General features: G+C 43.3%; 1 non-coding gene and 1 pseudogene across 1 annotated transcript; both read right to left on the reverse strand.

Annotated features, from left to right (window-relative positions):
• Positions 1 to 180: 180 nt before the first annotated feature.
• LOC143679008 (SNRPN upstream reading frame protein pseudogene) lies at positions 181 to 849 on the reverse strand (annotated as a pseudogene).
• Positions 850 to 20,425: 19,576 nt separating this feature from the next.
• Positions 20,426 to 20,531, reverse strand: LOC143681914 (U6 spliceosomal RNA). The gene has a single exon (XR_013174957.1). It is a non-coding gene; the product is annotated as a U6 spliceosomal RNA (small nuclear RNA).
• Between the last annotated feature and the right edge of the window lie 2,664 nt (positions 20,532 to 23,195).

Here is a 23,195-nt window from a genome sequence, read left to right on the forward strand (position 1 = left end):
GGCTGCTGCTACTACTACTTATATCCACAGAACCAAGCAAAAGGAAAACTGATCAAGAGAAAGCACGAACATTTTGCTTCTCACTTAGAAATGACTTCTTGCGAGAAGTGGAAGAATATTACAGCAGGCCCATTTTCATATCTCGAGTTCTTGGCTTAAGAATCTCACTGCTCTGTTTTGTTTTGTTTTAGTTTGAACTCTCTGTCCTTACAGAGGGAGCACCTCTGGAACGTTCACAGAAGAAGATTGTGTTCTGTTTTCTTTACTCGATAAGAACTCATAAATTCCAAGAAGAATGTGGTCTGAGTTAATGAAGTTTCTCAATAAACACCAAACACTTCCCTTTCCTCCCAGGGGCCACAGTCTGCCCAAAGGAATAGAGAGGAAAACCCTCCACCCTCAATGGAAACTACCCAAAATCAGGCTGGAACGATCAGGGAGCTCGAAAGCCAGAAACCTTCCTCAAACAGACTTGTGAGAGTGAGGCTTAAGTCTCTTCTGCCCGCTGAGCCTGCTACCAAAGCCGTGAGGCAAGGCTTCTTTGTTTTTCTTTTCTTTTCATGGATAATATCTTTATTAGACTGTGTGCTGGGTTTCACTTGAAATCAGCTACCTTGATGTTCCAATACTACATTAACCGCCTCTTGGTGTCTTAGCTGAGAATGCCTGTCTCAGTTCCAACTGGAAACCCACCGCAGGTACTTACTGCTGCTGAGATGGCCTCTGATACAGCTAACACTCTTGGTTGCTCAGTGAGGCTGTCCTTCTACATTTGACTTGTTCTTCCACCTCTGGCACGTGCTGTTCTGTATTCCGTCTCAGATGTGCATGGTCCCTGGCTCTCTCCATCATGCTGCTGCTGCCTGGTCTTCACACCAGCACGTGGGGCATCTCCGACTGCCCCTCTGCTCTGTGAGGCAGGGTTTCCTGTGTCCCCAGCTACCCCAGCTTAGGCAGTTTAGTAAGCAGATGCACAGAGTTCCGTACACCATTTTACATTTGCATAAAACTAATTGAGATAAACTAAGTCCTCGCACATCCAGCTTCTGATAATCCTAAAACAACCCTTAGTGAGATGAGATGCCTACTGATGACTACGCAAACCATTCAGGGTGGGTCTAGGTTGTGAATTCCAGATCCTGTGCTCTTCTACTTTAACACAGTTCAATCACAAATTAAAGAATTATGGGTTATTGAGGAAACCCAGCTTTTCCAGTCTACCCTGGATTTTTGCTCTTTCCCTGACCACAGTGAAGGAACTCAGAACTCCATAAGGATTCTGGCAACTTCCCTCTCCCCATTGCCATACTGTCTGTGCTGGGGAAGGACTTAATCCAGCCCCAGACCAGGCCCCAGTTATAACCTTATGCTCCTGAAAGCACTAAGAACAGGAAGCCTTCCAGGCCATGGCCTAGTTACTTATTCTGGAAATCCTGGCTTCTCTTCACCTCCCCTGCCCCTTCTTCCATGGCTCTTCCTTCCAGCCAGGTGACATCCTTTAGTCCTTGTAACGGATGCACATTGAGGAAGCTTGTAACCTAGCAACAGCCACTTGGGATTCCCTGAGTCACCTGCAATTTCCATGCCTGGGCTAAGTGCACTGAGCTGTGGCCTTACCAAGCAGAGGGGGAGAGTCCGCTGACCCCTTTGATTCCACACTATCCCATTCTAGTTGTGTAACATTTTCCCTGTCAGGAAGTTCTTCCTCATGTCAAACCTAAATCCTTCTTGCTCTATCCTAAATCCTTCTTACATAGCAGAACAGAGCCTGGATTTCTCCTCTGTCTTAAAAAGTGTTTGACCTTTTGCCTAGGTGACAAGAAGGGAATGGGAGAGTAGGAACTTGGAGGAGAGAAAGTTCATGCAAACCTCTGAAGATAGTGTGTCTTTATTATTGTGATATTGGGTATCAAACATCTACTCAGACCCAGAAAAGGTCACTCAGCAAGATTTTTTTTTAATCACACCTTGAATTTATTGAGGTCTAATTTACATTCAATAAAATGTACAGTGCTACTCCCTGAGTATCTACTGAGTGTCCGCTAAATATTCGACAGGGTCCGGCTTTCATGGAACCCTGTGGTACGCTGTGGGGAGGCTGGGGGCTGGACCGGGGAGGCTGGGGGCTGGACCGGGAAGGGTACTTTCTTCCCAGCAAGCGAGGCAGATTCCCAGCATGGCAGGACATGGATGGATGAACTGTGAGTAGGGCATCATGGGACTAGTGGAATTCCAAGTGTACAGCATATTTTAGGGAGACATGGAGAAAGAGGAGTGGTTCAGTTATTACTTGCTGTGGCAGCTCCCTCTCCAACCTCAGAAATCCGTTACCCTGCCTTCAGTGGACACCTCCTGAATGCCCTCTGCTGGTTCCTGCTTGGCTGAAGGGAGCCAGCCCCAGGTCCGGGGTCACTGGGGACAGGCTCTTCGTTTCCATATAGTTCTCTTTGTGCAGGATACTGCAGATCAGGGGCAGAAGGAAAGTGTGTGGGCGCTGGAGTCAGACACACTGGGTTTGAGTCCTGGCTCGGCCACCTCCTAGCTGAGTGACCAGGAACAAGTCACTCACCACCCCTAATCTCGGTTTCCTCATCTATGAGAAGGGGAATAAGAAAAGCTGCTGTCTACAGCTGTGGGAGGAAGAGTTGCTAGGCACAGTTCTGGACACAGAGTATGTAGTTCATAAAGGCTAGTTTTCTTCCCTCCCTCTTTTTTTTTTTTAATATATGGGCAGGCACCGGGAAATGAACCCAGGTCTCTGGCATGGCAGATGAGAATTCTGCCGCTGAGCCACCGTCGCACCACCCATTCCCTCCCTTTTTGATGGCAAATTTCTGTACCTCTGATTTTCTGTGTTATCTGGTCCATGTGTCCCAAATTGCAGGTGACAATTTCGCAGGGTGGACAGCCTTACCAGGCCCAGAAACCTCGTTCATCCAGCCATTTCCGGGCCTGTGTCTTGGACGGGACATCTTCCCTCCTAGTTATGTGAAGTCCTTTCCGCTGCAGCCTGGAGTGCATTTTATTCTGAAAGAACAGCTGGTTCCCATCCTTTAGATACTCGCTTTCTTACTCCTTACTCTTAAAAGCTTGGTCCATATTCAGGGGGTGGGAGGTAAGGATGACTCATCCTTTTAGGACTAAAAGAACTGCAGCTGCCAGCAGTTTGGGACTAAGTTTAGGTTAGCCCCAAACTGCTGCCAGCAGATTAGGACTGCAGCTGCCAGCAGAGCAGGGAGAGGATGCTCCTCCCCCAATGTGGGAAAGCCTCATTAGGGCCTCCTGCGCCCCGGTCCAGGACCAGCCAGCCCCGAGGAAGGATTTAAGGCTCAAGAGGACTTGATGGGAGATGGTGTGACATCAGCGTTGTCACAACCCTAATCTGCACCTGCCTGTGTGGCTCTACCACTCTAGCCTCCCCTCTCCTGACCCTAGAGCCTTGATTAGAGAACTGAGGAACTGAGTTAGCCACATTTCTTCAACTACCTCCCCCTCCCTTGCCCTGGAACACAGAGGGATATATTAGCTATCAGTTAGGAAACATGGCTGCCCTCCTCTGAGCAACTTCTTTCTATGGAGGTGAAATCAGGGCATTGGAAAGTGGATCCCAGCTGTGGGATATGTACAGGAGGAGAGGTTTTCAGACCCAGAAACTGTGCAACTTCGGAAAGAGAGGGTTGGGAAACTGCACGCTCCTCTGCAGCTTCATGGGTGAGGCGACAGTGACAGCAGGAAGGAAAACCTTCCCTGAAAGACTTCAAGTACTTTTCTGTGTTTACTGAGGAAATCGTAAGAGGAAACCAAACTTAGAATAAAGCCTGAGGGATCTGGGTTATAAACAAGGAAGAATTTCCTGACCAGGAGTGGATGAAATTGAAAATACCAGGATGAGAAGAGGGGAGAGGCTGTGGTATCACCTCCTCTGGGAGGTACTTTAAGAAATAGGAAAGACCGTACTGAGAGGAGACCTCCATTCTAGCCCACGCTTTGTCAGAAGCGGGCTGTGCAACTCTGGATGCCTGTCACATCCACTCTTGTGTCTATAAAGTCAGGAGGAAGATAAAGAAGAGAGCAGTGTGAGGTCTCTCCGGGCTGAGGTATCCTTTGCTCACAGGCAGGTTAGAGTAATGCAGGCTGGGAAGACCCAATTCCAGAGAAGAAATAATTCATAGTGACAAAGCTGAAGATTCCAGAATGGACGTCCTCACACTTTTCCAGGTGACACAAATGCCCAGCAGGTCTGGCCCCACCAGCTCTCACAGGCACTGCCAGCAACTCAGGGTCTATCACCAGAGAGGACTTTACCAAGGGCCTTTCCTGGCGCAGCTGTGGGCACCGCACCACTCCCCTCCAATCAGGCTCCACCCCAGGGCAGGGGGGTGGCTTATGATGCAGCAATTGCTTATAGACCTCACCTGGAAGCCTAACCATACTTCCTGTCGGGTCCTGGCCTTTCTAGGGGAGACTGTTGCCTTCCCACAGGCTGCCAATCATCTGATTCCTGCCCTTTCTCTAAAACTGAAAATGTGCTGCATTTCTCCCCATCTCCAGGCTGGAGCCTGACCACGCACTGGGGCCACTGGCAGAGCCTTTGCTGGGACCTAGGCAGCCCTGGAGAGGAGCAGAGGCTGCGGACTGGGGAAGACAGCACTGACCACTCACACATGGCTCTTTAAATGCCCATTAGTAAGATAATATCGCCATTTCCAGAGCCAGCATCCTCCTCCATTCTTCTTAATTAAAAAGAGCTCCGTATCCTGGCAGAGCTGAGAGAGGGCTGTGAATGATTTACACACCAGCCTGCTGCTTCAGCTGGGAAATAGGCAAGGAAGATTGATTGGCGGATGAGTCAGCCTGCCTGTCGCAGTTGACGTGCGCGCGTGCGTGCATGTGCATGTTTGTGTGTGTGTGTGTGTGTGTGTGTGTGAGTGGAGGGAGTTCCTGGCTCTCCAGCTAGCAGGGTGTGAGTGAGCAGGGCCATGGACCCACAGCCCAGCCCCACTGAACTCTGCAGGACTAGAAGTCCAGAGGTGAAGCCGGCAACGAACAAAAGGCTCTCCTGCTCACCTCTTGCTGTGGTCCCTGTTCCCAGCCAAACTCTCTATCTAAAGGACAAAAGCTCAGGCCTTGACAGAGTTGTCTTATCCCCACCCAGAGAAGAAAGGAGCCACTCCCTAGAGATTCCACTTATTTCCAGGGGATATTCTTTTGTGGGTTGCTATTTGCTCATTATTGCTTATTTTAAGAGGAGGATTTCTAATGGCCTCACGCTCTTCTTGCCTCCCTTCTAGCACCAGATTTTATCTGAACATGATGTCCTATGGGATCCAAGGCTTTGGGTCCTTTAATGGGGCCAAAGGGTTGGCCTGAGATGACACTCAGTCCGGGACCTCTAGAGAGCCAGGGAGTGAGAGCTTCAGCCCTGTAGGTTCCGGCCCTCTCCCACTTCTCCCTGCCCGGGTCTTAGGGCAGCGTTTGACAGAGAAGACTTGTGTTCTACCCTATGCCTCTGCCCTCCTCCAAGAGCCCACCACCCTCATGGGCACCCGAGGTAGGTCCAGCTCACCTTCCAGCTGCAAAGAGAGGCCTTTCTCATGGTCAGGACCTGTACACATGGCTTTCACACCTCTACAGCTTCATCTCGCACACACGTGTGCGCACATGCACACACATACACACACACCCTTCTGTACACAAATCACCATTCTCACCAGCGTTCCCAGGAAGGGAATCAGGCAAAGACGCAATAAAAAGGAAGTGGTGGGGACCAGAAAGCACACATCATCCGGTGTCCTGCTTTATTACCCTTCTCCCCCCATAGGAGCCAGGCCATCTGCCACAGCAGGAAGGCGGCCGTCTGGGGTGGTGACCTGTGTTCCCTCCGAGCCACAGACAGAGAGAAGGGACACGATGAGCCGGCTGCAAGGGGGTTGCGCTTGGGTGTTTAGGAATAGGTGGAGTGGGTGCATGGGGAGTTAAGTGGTAGAATTCTTACCTGCCATGCAGGATACCTGGGTTTCAGTCTTGGCCTAGGCACCCCAAAAAACTAAAAACATTGTGAACAAATTCGCTATGATATACATATCACATATCAGCCTGTGTGTGTCTATGTACAGATACAGAAATACATACAGGTGGGGAGACGCATTTTAAAAAAGAATAGTTGGAAGAGAGTCCAGGAAAGGTGGGAAACAGGCCAAGCCTTGGGTGCCCACCCTCATCAGTGGGCACTCCGGGGGCCGACAGGTGGGCTCTGAGACGGGGCTGAGAAGGCCTCAGGGAACCTGCATGGCTCTCCCAGTTGAGGGGAGAGTGCGGGATCCGAGCCCTGAGGTCCCTGTTGTACCCCTTCACCAGGGAATCATGTGCGCCTGCTTAGCACCCAGGAGCCACCTGCCCTTCCTCCCACATCCCCAGGCAAGACACAGAATGACACTGCTGCTCATACCCTGACCTAAAGGTCACCGCCAGGCCCTGTGTGTCCTTTGTTTCCAAATGTTTCTCCTCCGTCTTGGCCCCGAACGGGCTATTTCTTTCATCGGATGACATCCTTCCCCTGCAGTCCCCGCCTCCTGCGAGGTGATGTTCTGATTCCCCCAGTCACAGGTGAGGCCCCTACAGTCCTTTAAGGCAGGTGCTAGCAGAGTATGACCCAAGGGCCACATGTAGCCTGCTACCTTTTTACACGGCCTAAGAGCTAAGATTTTTTTTTTTTCATTTTTAAATGGTTGGGAGAAAAATCAAAAGAAAACATATTCTGCGATATGTGAAAATTATAAAAATGCAAATGTTAGTGTCCATAAATGAAGCTGTCTTGGAACACAGCCACGTTCATTCATTTATGGGCTGTCCGTGGCTGCTTTCCCATTGCAGTGGCTGAGTTGAGTAGTTGCGACACAGAAGGTATAGCCTGCAAACTGTAAACTATTTACTATCTGCTCCTTTCTAGAAAAAATTTGATCATTCTTGCCTTAGAGTATTTTAAGGGAACATGAGAGATGCCACCTCTCTCTTGACAACCTGCATCCACACTTACCTTACCAGGCAGGCCTTAAGTTGACACAGCTAGGGCTAGTCACGATGGAAGGAAACGATACCAAACACATTTTTCTCTGTTTCTCACACAATCTTTACAATTATCTGGACAGAAACAAGCCTGGAAGCTAGGAGACGTTAGGAAATTTATTTTTTAACATTTGTTCCCCCTATTATTTATTTATTTTTAATCCATATGTTTTATTTGCCTGTTGATAAGGTAGACAAAAGGAGCATCAGACACAAGGCTCTCACAACCACACAGTCACGCTGCGACAGCCATATCATCATATAATTATCTTCAAGAAACATAACCACCGGGGCACAGCTCCACGTTTTCAGGCAGTTCCCTCCAGCCTCTCCATTACATGACATTAGGAAATTCGCCCGAGCTCTCATAGCCAGTCATTAGAAGTCCCTGGACTCAAACCCAGGTCTGCCTGACTCCAAAGCCATGCTGCTCTCCGGGCCACATGATTCTGAGATGACTTCCAACAGCCCAGTGAGGACCCACCCAAAAGGCAAACCCATAAACAGACAGGGCGCCAGGGATTCGGGCACTAGGGGTCCACCTCACTGTCTCTCAGCCCTAGAGTCTGGTACTCAGGTGAGGGGAGGGTCTCCGAGAGCGAGTCATCACCGCGACAGTGACAACTCCACCTCCCCCCTCTCACCAGCTTCCCCAGCCCTCGCTATCTGTTTCCATCACTTAGCTTTCCTTCAGGAAGACTTAATTTGCATTTAAATAGAAACCTCCAGAATGACTCGGCTATAATGTTAAGGTACTAATTAGAAATTTGTTCCTCTTTAAATATTAAGGCACTTCAGTTCATCTCGGAAGTAATGGAAAGCAACTGGGAACGCTTGATATTTATGAGTAATGAATACTGAGCTAGTTATTGCAAAGCCCCTACAACTCTCCACCAGCAGAGGGCAGAGAACAGGTTTTCCCAGGGCCAATGGGGGAGCATGTGTCTTAGGAGCCTAAGATCCACTAAAAACAAATGTCCAATAGCAATAATCCTTGAGAGAAACGGGAAGATGGCCAGCGGGGTGGAAGCTGCCAGTGTGACATACACGGAAGTCCTCAGGCTGCCAGTTTTCAGGGAAGTTTCTAAAGCGTTGTCCCGTCTCCATACTTGTGTTATTCAATGCTCTTTCTCACCACCTAGCCTAATGCTTGGCATTATGTAGGGATTCAAGGAATATTATCGAATGAATGAATGAACACACGAACAAGCAAATGAATGAGGCAGCCAATCAATTACAGGGGAGATCATTCATTCAACTACTATTGTGAGCCAGGCACTGCACTACATGATTGACCTGTCGTCTTGTATAATGACCTATTCCTTTGCATTTCCACTGTACAGATTGCACACAAATCTCGTCTATCTTGAAGAACAGTATTTTGCATTTTATATACTGGTTTGTAATTTCACATAAATATGCAATATTTAACAATTATAGTAAACTTGGGAGGTAAGTCAAGTTTTATACTTCCCACTTCACATAGATGAGAAAACAGACCCAGACCACCGAATTCAATTTGAAGACAAGCCAGGACCCGACCTGTGGTCTCTGGGTTCTCTCTTTTGAGTGTCACATTCCCCCTCATACTGGGGCTGGGCTGCTTGTCCCAGTACTCACAGTGTCACACCCCAAACTTGACCCTTGTCCTCAAAATGCTGGGAGCCTGAAGCCCTGGCCTAGCCCAGCCGCTCCACAAGCTGATGCACAGGGGGCCTTCATTTCCTCCTCCCCACCTTGGCTTACTTTGCATTCTCTGCTTCATGTGCTCATCCCTGCTTGTTGAAGCCCTGTTCATCCCTGGGCTCAGCCTAGAGGCCACCTCCTCCAGGAGGCTTGCATGACCCTGGCAGGCAAGAGTAACCTTTCCCATGTTTCAAGGAGCACTTCATCCGTAACTCTGCTAGCACTTGTGACCATCTTGTATGTTAAAAATAACCACCACTGATACTTAGAGCATGTTTCACATGCTAGGCATTATGGCAAATGCATCTCATATTCTATATCATTTGGAGGTCATAACAACCCAATAATAATAATGATAATAATTGACAAGTATACAGTGCTTATTATATATCAGGAACAAATCTAAGTTCTTCATGTATTTCTACAGCCTATAGGGTAAATACTCTATTCCCGTTTTAAAGACAGCGAAACTGAAAGTCAATGACATTAGGTGACTTACCCAAGGTCACACAGCCAGAATGGGGTGTCAATTCCAGCCTGCCTCACCCCAGTATCTGTGTGCCTTTCTGTGTAGATGTTCTCTCTTTCTTGGCACTGCAACTTGTGCACAGTAGACATTCAATACGTTGAGCTGAGTTCAGACCAGAAGCTGAAAGTTCTGGCTGTTGGTTGGATGTCAGTCAGTCTGCGCCCAAGACAGTGATCTTTGAAGGTGATTATCTGAGTTAAGCCCAGATGGGAAGAGCCTTTTAATTTCAAAGCAAGAGAGGCTCAGCTAAGGAGGAAAGACCTTTGAGAGATCCCAAGCCCCACCGGGCCCCCATGCTAGCCTGTCAGACCAGAGGAGAGTCCTCCTCTCTCTTACGCACTCCCTGTCTCCCCACCAGTAGGCACTCAGGATGCCAAGACCTTACTGTGCACAGATAGATTGAAATAAAACTTACCTGACCAGGGACAAGAGAGAACATCCGGTGATCATTTGAAAAAGACAACAGAGGGGAAGGTATACTGGGGGTCAGCCAGGCTTTGGCTGGGAGGCTGCTCCTAGGAGCCAGCTGGGGACAGGGGTGACAGGGTCCCTAGGGCTTTCTTCACAATTGATGAGTCTGCTGCTGCTTCCTGCCACCAGTGCACTGAGACATAGCCGGCCCGTATGCAGAGAGCATGGGTCGGGTTCTACCCCAGGGCTAGGGAAGTTGGGGGTCCCTGAGCTCCAAGAGGTAAGACCCCTGCCACCTCTAAGAGGACCTGAGCCAACTCGACAAAGCCTTGGTGTCTCCACCCACCTGTCCCTCCACCGAGCCTCAGCTGTGGGGGCCCACTCTGTGAGGAGAGACAGTGAGGGGGTGGGCATGCTCACACACAGACAATGACTGCCATGGAAACTAACCAACAGAAAGAAGATTTAGGCAGCCCAGACTCCTCTGCCAGATGGGAGAGAGCGGAGGGAAGAGAGAAAGGGGCCGCCTTTGCAATGCTGCCAGCTGTGGAAAAGGGCAAAGGGCCACCTCAGCCTTAATCCAGTAATTGTGGAATTTTCCTCCTTTGGGCTGGGCTGTGGTTAAAAGGCAGAGGAGTGGGTTGTCCTTCTGTTTTAGGTTCTAAATAGCAACTCTGTGCCTTTGCCTTTCCGGCATCTGCAGTTCAGAGAGGGGGAGCAATTCTCAGAGAGGTGCCCAGTACTGCTGGCAAAACTAGATGTGTTCTGTGGAACACTGTATTTCCCCAGGTCAAATTTGAACCTTTTAGTGCAATTTTGAACACTTTGCTTGGGAAGATGGCTCAAAGAACATACTTAGATGAAAGACCCAGTGTTTCCATTGGGCTGCTCTTTAAGTCCAGCCTTTTCTAACCACCACATGAGAACCCCTGATGACAGCTTAAAGAAAGCAGGGTGCAGGCAGCTAACACAGATGTGACACACGTGGCTCCTCCTTTCTATGACTTTTAGACTGATTTAGGGAACACTGTTTATTCTTGGAGGAGGAGGTACCGTTGGGGATAGAACATAAACTAGCACCAGTAATGCGTGGTGGGAATCCTGCTCCAACTATATAGCTGTGTGGCTGGCACAAGTTTCTTCATCTGTGAAATGGGCTAGTGGGGCTGTAGAGAGGATTAAATAAACTAACATGCACAACGTACTTAGCACAGTGCCTGGCTCATGGTGTTTGCCCTTCCTAATGCTGTGATGGTTATTGAACTTTCTGATCCACCATTTCCTCACCTATCAAATGGAGCCACTAACATGGATTTATCTTACAAGGATTAAGTGTAAAGATTAAAATGAGATTACACTCGATGGAGTGGTGGTTGCATTTGTGAAAACCCATAAAACTGTAGGTTTTGTGGTACATAAATTATACCTCCATTTTAAAAATATGAGATTATAGAACTAGGTAACTGAGCCATTCCTACTGGAACATAGAAATGCTCATTCCCTTCTTATTCTTTGGCCCTCTCCCCAGGAAGAGAGGAAAGTAAAAGAGGAGGATTGTGTAGAGAGGCGGCATTTGTGTACAGAAGTCATGCTGATTTTTTAGGTAACAGGCCACCTATGGAGACTCAGATATTCTGAATGTTTCCTGAGTCTTGACCATCAATCTACCAGCTGCAGAGGCAACATTTGGGAAACTGAGTTGCCCTCATTAATCCGGCTCCTAATTTCAAAATCTGGTATAAGAAAGTGGAAAATTTGTACGTCTGCTTTAGAAGCTATTTCAATACTACCACCTTCCTGCTAAAACTGTCCCCTTGTCTCCCAGATTCTTCTCTGAGCCGAACTCTGGCCCTGGAACAGGGCGGCGTGGTGACCCTGAGAGGAGGCTGTCACAACCTAATGAAGTGTTGGGCTGGGAGACAGCCATCCATCTGGCAGCCCAAGGATGTGCCGGGTGCTGCATCAGAAACACCTGGAAGGTATTGTTACAGCCCAATTAAAGAGGAATCATGTGTGTGTGTGTGTGTGTGTGTGCGCGCTCACACACGCACATGTAAGGGGACTGGAGCATATAATTCACACTCAAGTAAAACTGATTCCTGGAGAGAGTTTATAGAGCACTAGTAAGCAGCTTGCCTAAGCACAACCGCTTGCTTGGTGACACTGGAAATTGTAGCCATGTTGTCCAATGGCTCCAAACCAAAGGGAAGCTTGTCCCTGTTTGTCCAAGGGAGGGAAATTTATCAACCAATCCCATTATCTGAGAAGGATTTTGAACTCAATGTGTAGCTATCCATTCTAAACGAACACTTAGGGGGCTCTGGCTCTTTCTTTTCTGTTTTGTTCGGGGATAGAAGACTGAGTTAAGAGGCAAATGTAAAGATGATGATAGGGTAAAGATGTTTCAAACTTGAAATCCTTTCAAATTACTTCTTTCATCTCTCCAAACAAGCTCATATCCAGGTGCGGGGAGGAGTAGGGGAAGAGTTGAGATTGTGACAACTAAGAGAGCCATTAAGATGGTTGTAGCCATAAATTACAGCTCTGACTGTGAAATTCTGCTGATGAGAAGGTCTGATGTTCAGCCCAGAACCTTTCCCATGATGAGAACGAGCAATGACTCTTTTGCTCGTTATGACAAAATGAAGAGAGTTTGTTCCAGCTGAAATTAGCAGGCTGAGGTCCAGGTTAAAAACCAGAAAAAAACCCAGGAAGACAGCTTGGAATCAGCTGGCATTCTGGGCTACAGATAAGTCACAGAGCTGGTTTATTTGCAGGTGTCAGGATTTATCAGCCCAGGGCATATTCCCAAGGCTCTTCTCTACACAGCCACCCCTGCCACCAAAAAAAACAAATTAAAAAAAAAAAAAGAACCCAAGCTGAAATACAAAAAGGTGTTGGATCTGAAATCCTGCCTAATTTAAGCTCTGCTCACAAAGGAGGCCAGAGAGCACAGGGAGGGGTAGAAATCAACTAAGTAAATGTCAGCCCTGCTGTTGGGTAGAAGCCATTAGCCAGCCAGAGCATCCAATTAGAAGCCATTGAATTAGAGCAGTAAAAGAGGGGGCCTGACATCAGAGAGCACCGTGGGGAGAGACAGCATAAGTGGGCAGGAAGGAGCAAGAGACGATCAATAGAGGATTACCATAAGATGTGCAAATGGCGGGAGCAGGAGCCTTCCAAATGACAGGGCACACAATCCAGCACCCTTCACAAAATGCCCTTTCGGGTCCTTTGTTCTCCCCAAAATCCTGTCTAAGGGGGCCCAGCCATCTAATGGGCTATTTTTGAAAAAGGTTTCCCCCCTTTGCCCGAACTAGAGACAAAATGGGCAGCTCTTAGCACTCTGGGACTAATCAAAACAGACAAAGAAGGGAGCAAATTCCCTGGCAAATCGTGTCTGGGAGGTTTAATTTTTCTGCTTTTCAGTACAAACCTACTTAAACAGATGCTGAAATACATCTGTCTGCCTGTGTACACAAGAAAAGCAAAGTTTGTTCACATGGGAACATTTTCATTTAAAGCTATAATGATTATTTTATTTTGTAACCAGTGGTTGCCAATGCTGTTTTTTTTTTCTCTTTGTAATCTTTTTTTTTTATTAATTAAAAAAAAAATTAACTAACACAACATTTAGAAATCATTCCATTCTACATTTTTTTTTCTTTTTAACAACTTCTTAGTTCCTTGTTCAGGGAAGCAAAAGATTAACATTTCTCCCTTTTTTCCTAAATTGGAAGATTTTTAGATTAAATCTCTAAGAGCAACATAATTTGCTGTAATGCCTATATGCTACTGATCCTGGAATTGAAGGGGAAAAAATCCACTCTGAAAAAGAAAATAACACCTAGCTCTGATTTTGGGCAATCGAGTCTCCTTTGTTCATTCAACAAATAGCTAATGGGCAGCTACAGAGGACAAGGCACTGGCAGCTCCCAGGCTCGAGGATATAAGGCGCAGAGAACACATCTCCAGAGCAGAGAGAAGCATTCACATGATCGGTGTGCTCTTCGCACTATGAGAGGGTGGAGAAAGAATAAATCATAACTATCTGAGGATGCCAGAGAAGATCTTGTGAGAGAGGTGGTCTTTGAACCAAGCTTTCAAAGAGATGTCAGATTTTGGCAGGTGGAAGTAGAGTGGAGGGCATTCCAAACAGAGGAAGTAAATCGATGTTGGTAGTCTGGGGTGCGATTGAGACATACAGGATGCCCAGTTAAATTTGAATATTTGGGACACACTTTTCCTAAAACATATGTTGTTTATCTAAAATTCAAGTTTAATTGGACATTCCATATTTTTATTCGCTGAATCTGGCTACCCCAGCACATAAATCTGGAGCAAGTGGCCCTCTCGTGTATGAAGTCCTTGCAATATCCCAGGTGCTTCAATGTGTTATTTGTTATCCTCAAAACCATCCCTGCAAAGTGACTATCATCATGGCCATTTCACAGCTGAGGGGATTAAGGCTAACAGAATTTAAGCAATTTGTGACTCTGAATCGAACAGCTAAAAATTAGCGGTGGCAAGATTTTACTCTAGATGTGATCAACTCCAAAGATTCCTTTTGAGTACTGAGAAGTCAGGTGAGGGGAAAACCGGACCAGCTAGAGACACCTCTTTCTTGAATATCAGATTAAGGAGCTGTGTCTCTAAGAAGTCAGTGGGGAATCCTTGAAGGTTTTGAGCTGAGTGAAATGATGAGCACAGTATTGGATTATTAACCTGGCAGTAGCCAGTAGGACAGATCTGGTCCAGGTGAAGAGTTTAGCGATAAGGTAACCATGCATTCTTCTGTTCCACAAATACTGGTAGAAATTTACTATGTGCCAGGCACTGGGCTAGGCACTCAAAGACATAGGTCCTGTCCTGACGAAGCTTGTGGCCCCTTCAAGTAACAAGCAACTGATTTCAATCCAGAGTGATGAGGTGTTTAAAGAAGGGAACTTTGTCTACTTAGGAGACTGCTGAAATAGCCTACCAGTAAGGAGATGAGGCCTGATTTCTGATTGTAGAAAGCGGATAATGCAGGGCTTTTGCAACTAAGACTTTAAACTATGTTCAGATGTGACTAAGTGATCCACTTCTCGACCTCGAGAGAGTTGGGGTGGGCAAAACACGGATCTTTAAAATCCAGAGATAACCCAGATTTTTATCTTGTCAGGTTTTCTGTGTTTCTCTCACCCATCGATCGTGGATATATTTGCTTTATCTATTCACACACAAAACAGGAAAACATAGGTAAAGCAAAGGCTTCATTCTTCTAAATGTGAGAGCTAAAATAATAAAACTCTTAGAAGAAAGCATAGGCATAAATCTTTGTGACCTTGGATTAGATAATGATTCCTTAGATAAAACACCAAAAGCACGAGCAATAGAATTTAAAACTAAGCAAATTAGACATCATCGAAATTAAAAATATTTGTGCTTCAAAGGGTACCACTAAAAAGTGAAAAGACAACCAACAGAATGGGAAAAAATTGCAAATTTTATATTTATGATAAGAGACATTATCTAGAATATATAAAGGATTCCTATGACTCAATAATAAAAAGACAAATAACCCAATTAACAAATGGGGAAAAGATGTGAATAGACATTTCCTAAAGAAGATATACAAATGGCCAATGAACACATGAAATGATGCTCAACATCATTAGCCCTCTGGGAAATGCAAATCAAAACCACATGAGACTCCTCTTCTTACCCAGTAGGGGATAAATGTGTGTGTATATATATTAAAGACAAATAATGAGAAGCATTGGCAAGGATGTAGAGAAATTAGAATCCTCAAGCAGTCATGGTGGGAATGTAAAATGGTACTGAAAATAGTTCCTCAAAAAGGGAAACATAGAGTTACCATACGGATCAGTAATTCTCCTCCTAAACATAAATACAAGAGAAATGAAAACTTATATCCATGCAAAAACTTAAACACAGTTGTTCATGGCAACCTTATTCACCAAAGCCAAAAAAGTGGAAACAGCACAAATGTCTGCCAACTGATGAATAGATAAATAAAATGTGATATTATCTGTACAATGGAGTGCCACTTGGCAGTACAAAAATGAAATATTGATACATGCTACGAAATGGATGAAACTTGAAAACATGATGCTGAGAGAGAGATTTATTACAGAAAGGGCTCACACTAACCAGGAGGATGGCAAGTGTGAATTCCATGCGGCAGGCCACAAGACGCAAACTCCAACGAAGGTGAAGTTGAATTCCCCAGGAGAACCTGGTTGGCGAAGTAGAGGCAGAAATTCTTCTTTTGATGTTTGAAATCCTCAGTTCTGGCTCTAAGACCCTCTAATTGATTGGATGAGGGGATTTCCCTGGTTGCTAAGGGCATTTTCTTATATTGGCTGTAGGTGCAATCTGCCATAGATGCAATCAACTGATGATAAATGCAAAGCCACTTACAAAATACCTTCAGGGTAACCATCAGGCCAGTGCTTGTCTGACCAAACAACTGGATAACATGAATTGGCTAAGCTGGCACGTAAGCTAAACCATCACAGGGCATGGTGATAGGGAAGGAGTGTGGGGTTTCACTTTGTTTTCCTTTTTAAAAGAGTTTTTTTTTTTTTACATGGGCAGTCACGGGGAATCGAACCCAGGTTCTCTGGCATGGCAGGAAAGCATTCTTGCCTGCTGAGCCACCATGGCCCGCCCTTAATAGATGTTTTTTAAGAGCAGTTCTAGATTTACAGAAAAATTGAGAAGACAGTGCAGAGAGCTCCCATATACCCTGTGCTCATTTCCCCCCTATTGTTAATATTTTAAATCAGTTTGATAACTTTTTTAAGGATTAATGAACCATATTTACACATTATTATTACCTAAAGTCCATGGTTTACTTAGATTTCCTTAAGTTTTACCTAATGTCCTTTTTATGTTCCTAGATCCCATCTGGGACACCACGTTATATTTAGCTGTCATGTCTCTTTGGCTCCTTTTTGCTGTAACAGTTTCTTACCCTTTCCTTGTTCTTGCTGACCTTGACAGTTTTAAGGAGGACTGGTCAGGAATCTATAGAATGCCCCACTACTGAAATTTGTATGATATTTTTCTCATGGTAGGACTGGGGTTATGGGTTATTGGGAGGTTAACCACAAAGTTAAAATGCCATTTTCATCTCATCACATCATATCAAGCACACAAAGTGCCATCAACATGATCTGTGACCATTGATAAAGTACTGGCAGAAGCTGCGTTTGTCAGGTTTCTCCACTGTCGAATTATTCCTTTTTCCTCCTTTCCATATTGTACACTTTGGAAGGAAGGCATTATGCTCAGCCTACACCTAAGGAGAGGGGAATTTTGCTCTCTCCTGGAGGGTAGAATATCTACATAAATTATTGGAAATTTTTCTGCTTGGTAGATTTGTCTCTTCTCTGCCATTTACTAATTAAGCTTTTTTTTTTTTTAACATGGGCGGCACCGGGAATTGAACCCGGGTCTCTGGCATGGCAGGTGAGAGCTCTGCCTTCTGAGCCACTGTGGCCCACCCTGCCATTTATTAATTTAAATCAGTCACTTATTTGTATCAGTAAGGACTTAGGGATATTTATTTTATGCTTTGAGTTATAATCCAATACTACCTTATTTACTGTACAGCTCAAATTATTCCAGCTTTGGCCATTGGTTGTTCTTTCAGTTGGCTTCTATGCTCCTTTGACACATTCCCCATCAATTGGTGTTGGTTTGTTTTTTGTTGCTCATTTTAGCACCCCCTTATTTTCTGGCGCTACAAGATACTCCAGCTCATTTTGTATGTTTCCTGCCCCCATTCTAGAATTTGTCATTTTCCCAAGGAACTCTGGTTCCTTTTATTGAAGAATATACAAGAAATCAAGATTTGGGTATTGTTTCTTATAGGCCCTCTGACTGAGCAAAAAAATAAGTATGTATACTAACCATGTATATATATATATATATATATATATATATGCTTATAAATATTTTATATGTAACCATCTGTATCTATATTAAGCTAAACATGAGTTCATACTGATGTCTCCAACTCTAATCCATTACCATATGAAGCATTCCAGCTCCTTCCCCTGGCTTATCTGTAAATTCCTACTCCAACAGAAAAACCCTACCTCCCATCATCTAGCACCCATTCGCTTACATGTCCCACAATGGTCAGCAGTATCAGGGTTGTTAACAGGCACGCCCCTGAGAAACAACTTTATCAACTAAAGTACAGGCTTCTGTACAGTTCCTTTTGCCTTTCTTCTTAAACACTTCACTCATCACCAAAGATAAGTAGCTCAGCCTTCCCCCATCGCCTTCAGTGAGATTGTTTCACACATTTGTAGTAGTTAAATTCTCTTGTTACAGTTGCATGCCCTCCTGGGAGGCCTCAATGTCCTAAATGATCTTTTTTTAAATTTGCATATATTAAGGTTCACTCATTGTGCTTGTACAGTTCAAAGGGGGTTGACAAATGTGTAATATCTTATATCTTATATCATTACAGCATCATCCAGAATCATTTTACTGCCCTAAAATTGCCCTGTGCTTCGCCTATTCATTCCCACCTATGGGGTTTCTTTTGGGGTAATGAAAATGTTCTAAAATTGGTTGTGGTGATGGTTATTCAAATCTGTGAATATGCTGAAAAAAACACATTGACTTGCACACTTTAAATGGATGAATTGCACAGTATGTGACATATCTCAAAAAATCTGCTTTTTAACAAACAAACATGTTCCTATCTCAAAATCAACTGAAGATACTTTAAGGCCCAAATCATTCCAGAATTCTAGAGGAAAAAAGAAACTCTGCATCTCTTAGCCATCATCCCCCAATTGCCCCCTTAGGCAACCACTTTCTGTTTCTATGGATTTGCCTGGTCTGTATATTTCACATAAACGGTGTCATCCAATATGTGTTCCTTAGTTACCGGCTTCTAACACTTAGAATAATGTCATCGAGGCTCATCTATGTAGTAACACGTATCAATACTTCATTTCTTTTTATTGCCCAATAATATTCCATTATATAGATATGCCTCATTTTGTTTATCTATTCATCAGTTGATGGAGTAGGCTTCTTTTTGGGGTGATGAAAATGTTCTGAAATTGACTGTGGCGAGCCCTGCATAACTCTGTGACTATACTGAAAGCTACTGGACTACCCACTTTAAATGCGTAAATTGCCTGTTATGTGAATTATATCTCAATAAAGCTGTTTAAAGAGCAAAGACTTTAGCATCCGATAGATGTGGATTTGAACCTCAGTTCTCCCCTTGCCCTTGAATACGTTACTTCAACTTTCGGGGCCTCAGTTTCTCCAACTGTAAAATCAGGATCATAATAGTACCTATCTCATAGGGATACTGAGATAATTAAATGAAACAAGGCACGTAAATTAATAGCATGGTGCCAGGTACAAAATAAGCTTTTAAAAATACATATTTGGGCCACAGTGGCTCAGCAGGCAAGGATGCTTGCCTGCCATGCCCGAGGACCTGGGTTCGATTCCTGGTGCCTGCCCATGTAAAAATAAATAAATAAATAAAATAAAAATAAAAATACATATTTAATTGTGGTAACATATATACAACATAAAATTTCCTATTTAACTATATTCAGGTATACACTTCAGTGGTATTAATTACAGTCACAAAGTTGTGCTACCATTACCACATCTATTACCAAACTTCTCTATCACCCCAAACAGAAATTCTGTATCCATTAAGCATTAACTCCTCATTTCCCTCCCCCAGCCCCTGTCTCTATGAATTTGCGTACTCTAATTATCTCATACAGTGAAATCATACAATGTCTGTCCTTTTGTATCTGGCTTATTTCACTCAATATGATGCCATAAAACTTCATTCATGTTGCAGCATATATTAGAACTTCATTCCTTTTTGAAGGACTATGCCAGCTGAATAATATGCCACGTTTTGGTTCTCCATTCATCTGTTGATGAACACTTGAATTGTTTCCATGTTTTGGCAATTGTAAATGATGCTGCTATGACATCTGTTTGAGTCCCTCTTTCAATTCTTTGAGATTTATACCAAGAAGTGAGATTGTTGGGTCATATGGTAATTCTATGTTTAACTTTTTGAGGAACTGCTAAATTGTTCCCCATGGTGGCTGGACCACTTTACTTTCCTACCAAATTGTATGGGTGCTCCTGTGTCTATGCGCCCTCACAACACTTGCTGTTTTAAAATAATAAACATTCTAGGGGGTGTGAAGTGATATCTCACTGTTGTTTTGATTTGCATTTCCTTAATGACCAATGCTATAGAGCATCTTTTCATGTGCTTCTTGGCCATTTATATATTTTCTTTGGGTGAATGTCTATTCAAATTCTTCGCCCATTTTTAAATTCGATTGCTTGCCTTTTTGTTGCTGAGTTACAGGAGTTCTTCATATATTCTAGATTTAAAACCATTATTGGTTTTATGTTGTCCAAATATTTTCTCCCATTTTGTAGGCGGCCTTTTCACTTTCTTGATAATGTCCTTTGATACACAAAGGACATTTTAATTTTGATAAGTCCAATTTATCTATTTTTCTTTTGCTGTTTGTGCTTTCAGTGTAAAGTCAAGAATTCATCACCTAATACAAAGTCAAGAAAATATTTCCCTATATTTTTTTCTAAGAGTTTGTTTTAGCTCTGATATTTAGATTATTGATCCATTAAAAAAGTTTTTTATTAATAAAATCAATCAACATACAACATGATATTCTTTTTTTTTTTTTAACTATGGAACACTTCATGAATTTGCCTGTTATACTTGAGCAGGGGCATGCTAATCTCCTCTGCATCGTTCTGATTTTAGTATATGTGCTGCCAAAGCCAACACGACAAACGTATGAGCATTCTTATGTGTGAGCATTCCACACCTAGTGTGCAATCAGTGACTCACAATATCATCACATAGCTATGTACTCATCACCATGATCATTTCTCAGAACATTTACATCACTCCAGAAAAATAAATAAAAAGAGAAAAGAAAAAACTCATACATACCATACCCCTTACCCTCCCTCTCACTGACCACTAGTATTTCCCTCTACCCAAATTATTTTAACATTTGTTCCCCCTATTATTTATTTATTTTTAATTCATATTTTTATTCATCTGTCCATACCGTAGATAAAAGGAGCGTATTGATCAATTTTTAAGTTAGTTTTTTAATATGGTATGAGTCAGGGGTCTCCTTTCATTCTTTTGCATGTGAAAATCCAGTTTTCCCAGCCCATTTGTTGAAGAGAGCACTCTTTTCCCATTGAGTGGATTTGGCACCCTTTTAAAAAATGAGTTGGCTATAGCTGTGTTTATTTCCAAAATTTTTATTCTAGTCCACTGTCTATATGTCTGTTTTTGTGCCAGTACAAATTTTGATTATTGTAGTTTTATAATAAGTTTTGAAATGAAGAAATATGGGTCCTCCAAACTTGTTCTTCTTTTTTAAGATGGTTTTGGCTATTTGGTGTCTCTTGCCCTTCTATATGAATTTGATGATTGGCTTTTCCATTTCTGCCAACAAGGCTGTTGGAATTTTTATTGGGATTGTATTATATCTATAAATCACTTTGGGTAGTACTGACTTCTTATCTATATTAAGTCTTCCAATCCATGAACAAAGATATCTTTCCATTTATTTAGGTCTTCTTTAATTTCTTCAGCAACATTTCTTGCTTCTTTTGCATGCAAGCCCTCAACACCCCTAGTTGACTTTATTCCTAGATACTTGGTTCTTTCAGTTGCTATTATATATGGAACTATTTTCTTGATTTTCCCTATGGATTGTTATTGCTGGTGTATGGAAACACAACTGACATTTGTGTCTTAATTTTGTACCGTCACTTTGCTGAATTAATTTATTAGCTCTAATGCCTTTCTTGTAAATTCTTTGGGATTTCCTATTTATAGGATCATGTCATCTGTGAATGGTGATAGCTTTACGTCCTCTTTTCCAATCTGAATGCCTTTATTTCTTTTCCTTGCCTAATTGTCCTGATGGAACTCCCAAAACAATGTTGAATATTAAATAAAAGTCAGCTTTTATTTAATTTTACCTGTACCACTAAAGCTGGATGAATATCAACTTTTGTGTGTGATCCTGGACCATCCTTAATTTTAGCACTTGAAGTTATACAAGGGTAGCTTCTGAAAAGTTCATGGGACTGTGTGTACACTCAGTGAAGTTGCAATTCTGCAACTCCAATTTTATATATATTATATATATATATTTTTTTTTTTTTTTGCATAGGCAGGCACCAGGAATTGAAACCCCCAATTTTATTTTAAATATACTTCTTTAGTATCAGAAAATATACCTCTTTATTTTCTAAACACAATTCTCAGAATTAAAAAAAAACAAAATCAGCAGATACCCACAATTAATGTAATTTTGGTTAAAGTTTTCATAGCCAAACTTAGAGGAGAAATTTATATGAACCTTATATCTTGTGAATTGAATTCTATGATGCTATCTTGGATAGGTATGTGATTGGCTAAAAAAGGATAAAATCAGGACCAGAACAGTAAAGAAAAAACTACCACAATTTCTGTAGCTTCTACATATGTTTCTTTTTCTAGCATTTAAATGTGAACTATGAAAATTAAATACTCATATTTACACAAGTTATACTGTAAAAGTATTGCTTCTGAAGATGTAAATCTAGTTTGATTGGGAAATAATAGAAAAAATACATATAACAAAAAATGAAATAATCTTGAGGAGCATAGTTTAAATATCTATTAATCCTCCTGCCCAACTTAAATGACCAGACACCGCCACCTGGCCAAGTTGGCACATGAACCTGACCATGACAGGTTCTAATAATGCATTAGCTAGGGTTCTCTAGAGAAACAGAATCAGCAGGAGAGCTCTGCAAATATAAAATTTATAAAATGTCTTATGTAACCATGGGAATGTAGAGTCCAGGATCTGTAGGGCAGGCCATGTGCTACCAGCTCCAAAGAAGGTCCTCAACAAATTCTCAAGAGAGGCTGGCTGGGGGAAGCAGGAAGAGTGATTGTCCCTTCTGGATCCTCCTTAAAAACCTTTTGGTGATTAGATTAAGCATCACTCATTGCAGTAGACACTCCCCCTTGCTGAGTGCAAATGTAATCAGCTGTGATGCAACCAACATGGTCATGATTTAAGTTCACAACATGTCCTCATAGCAACAGACAGGCCAGCACTTGTCCAGACAACCAGGCACCACCACCTGGCCAAGCTGGCACATGAACCTGACCATGACAGCCTTCAAGTATAAAAAGCCAATTAACCAAAGAGGTTGCCATCTGGGTGAGGAAGCGTTGCCCACCTTAACAATAACCACCACCTTTTGAATACCTGCTGTGTACAAGGTGTTTTCCTTATGTTGCCTAACATATAAAAACCATGCAAGGGAAATATTTAAATCCCCACTTTTTAAGGTGAAAAAAATGGAAGCCCAGAGCTAGTTTCCCAAGATCACAGAAATTGTACATATCAGCACCCAGAACTTGAAT

The sequence above is a fragment of the Tamandua tetradactyla genome, chromosome 4, assembly GCF_023851605.1.
Source record: "Tamandua tetradactyla isolate mTamTet1 chromosome 4, mTamTet1.pri, whole genome shotgun sequence".
In the NCBI taxonomy this organism is placed as follows: Eukaryota; Metazoa; Chordata; class Mammalia; order Pilosa; family Myrmecophagidae; genus Tamandua; species Tamandua tetradactyla.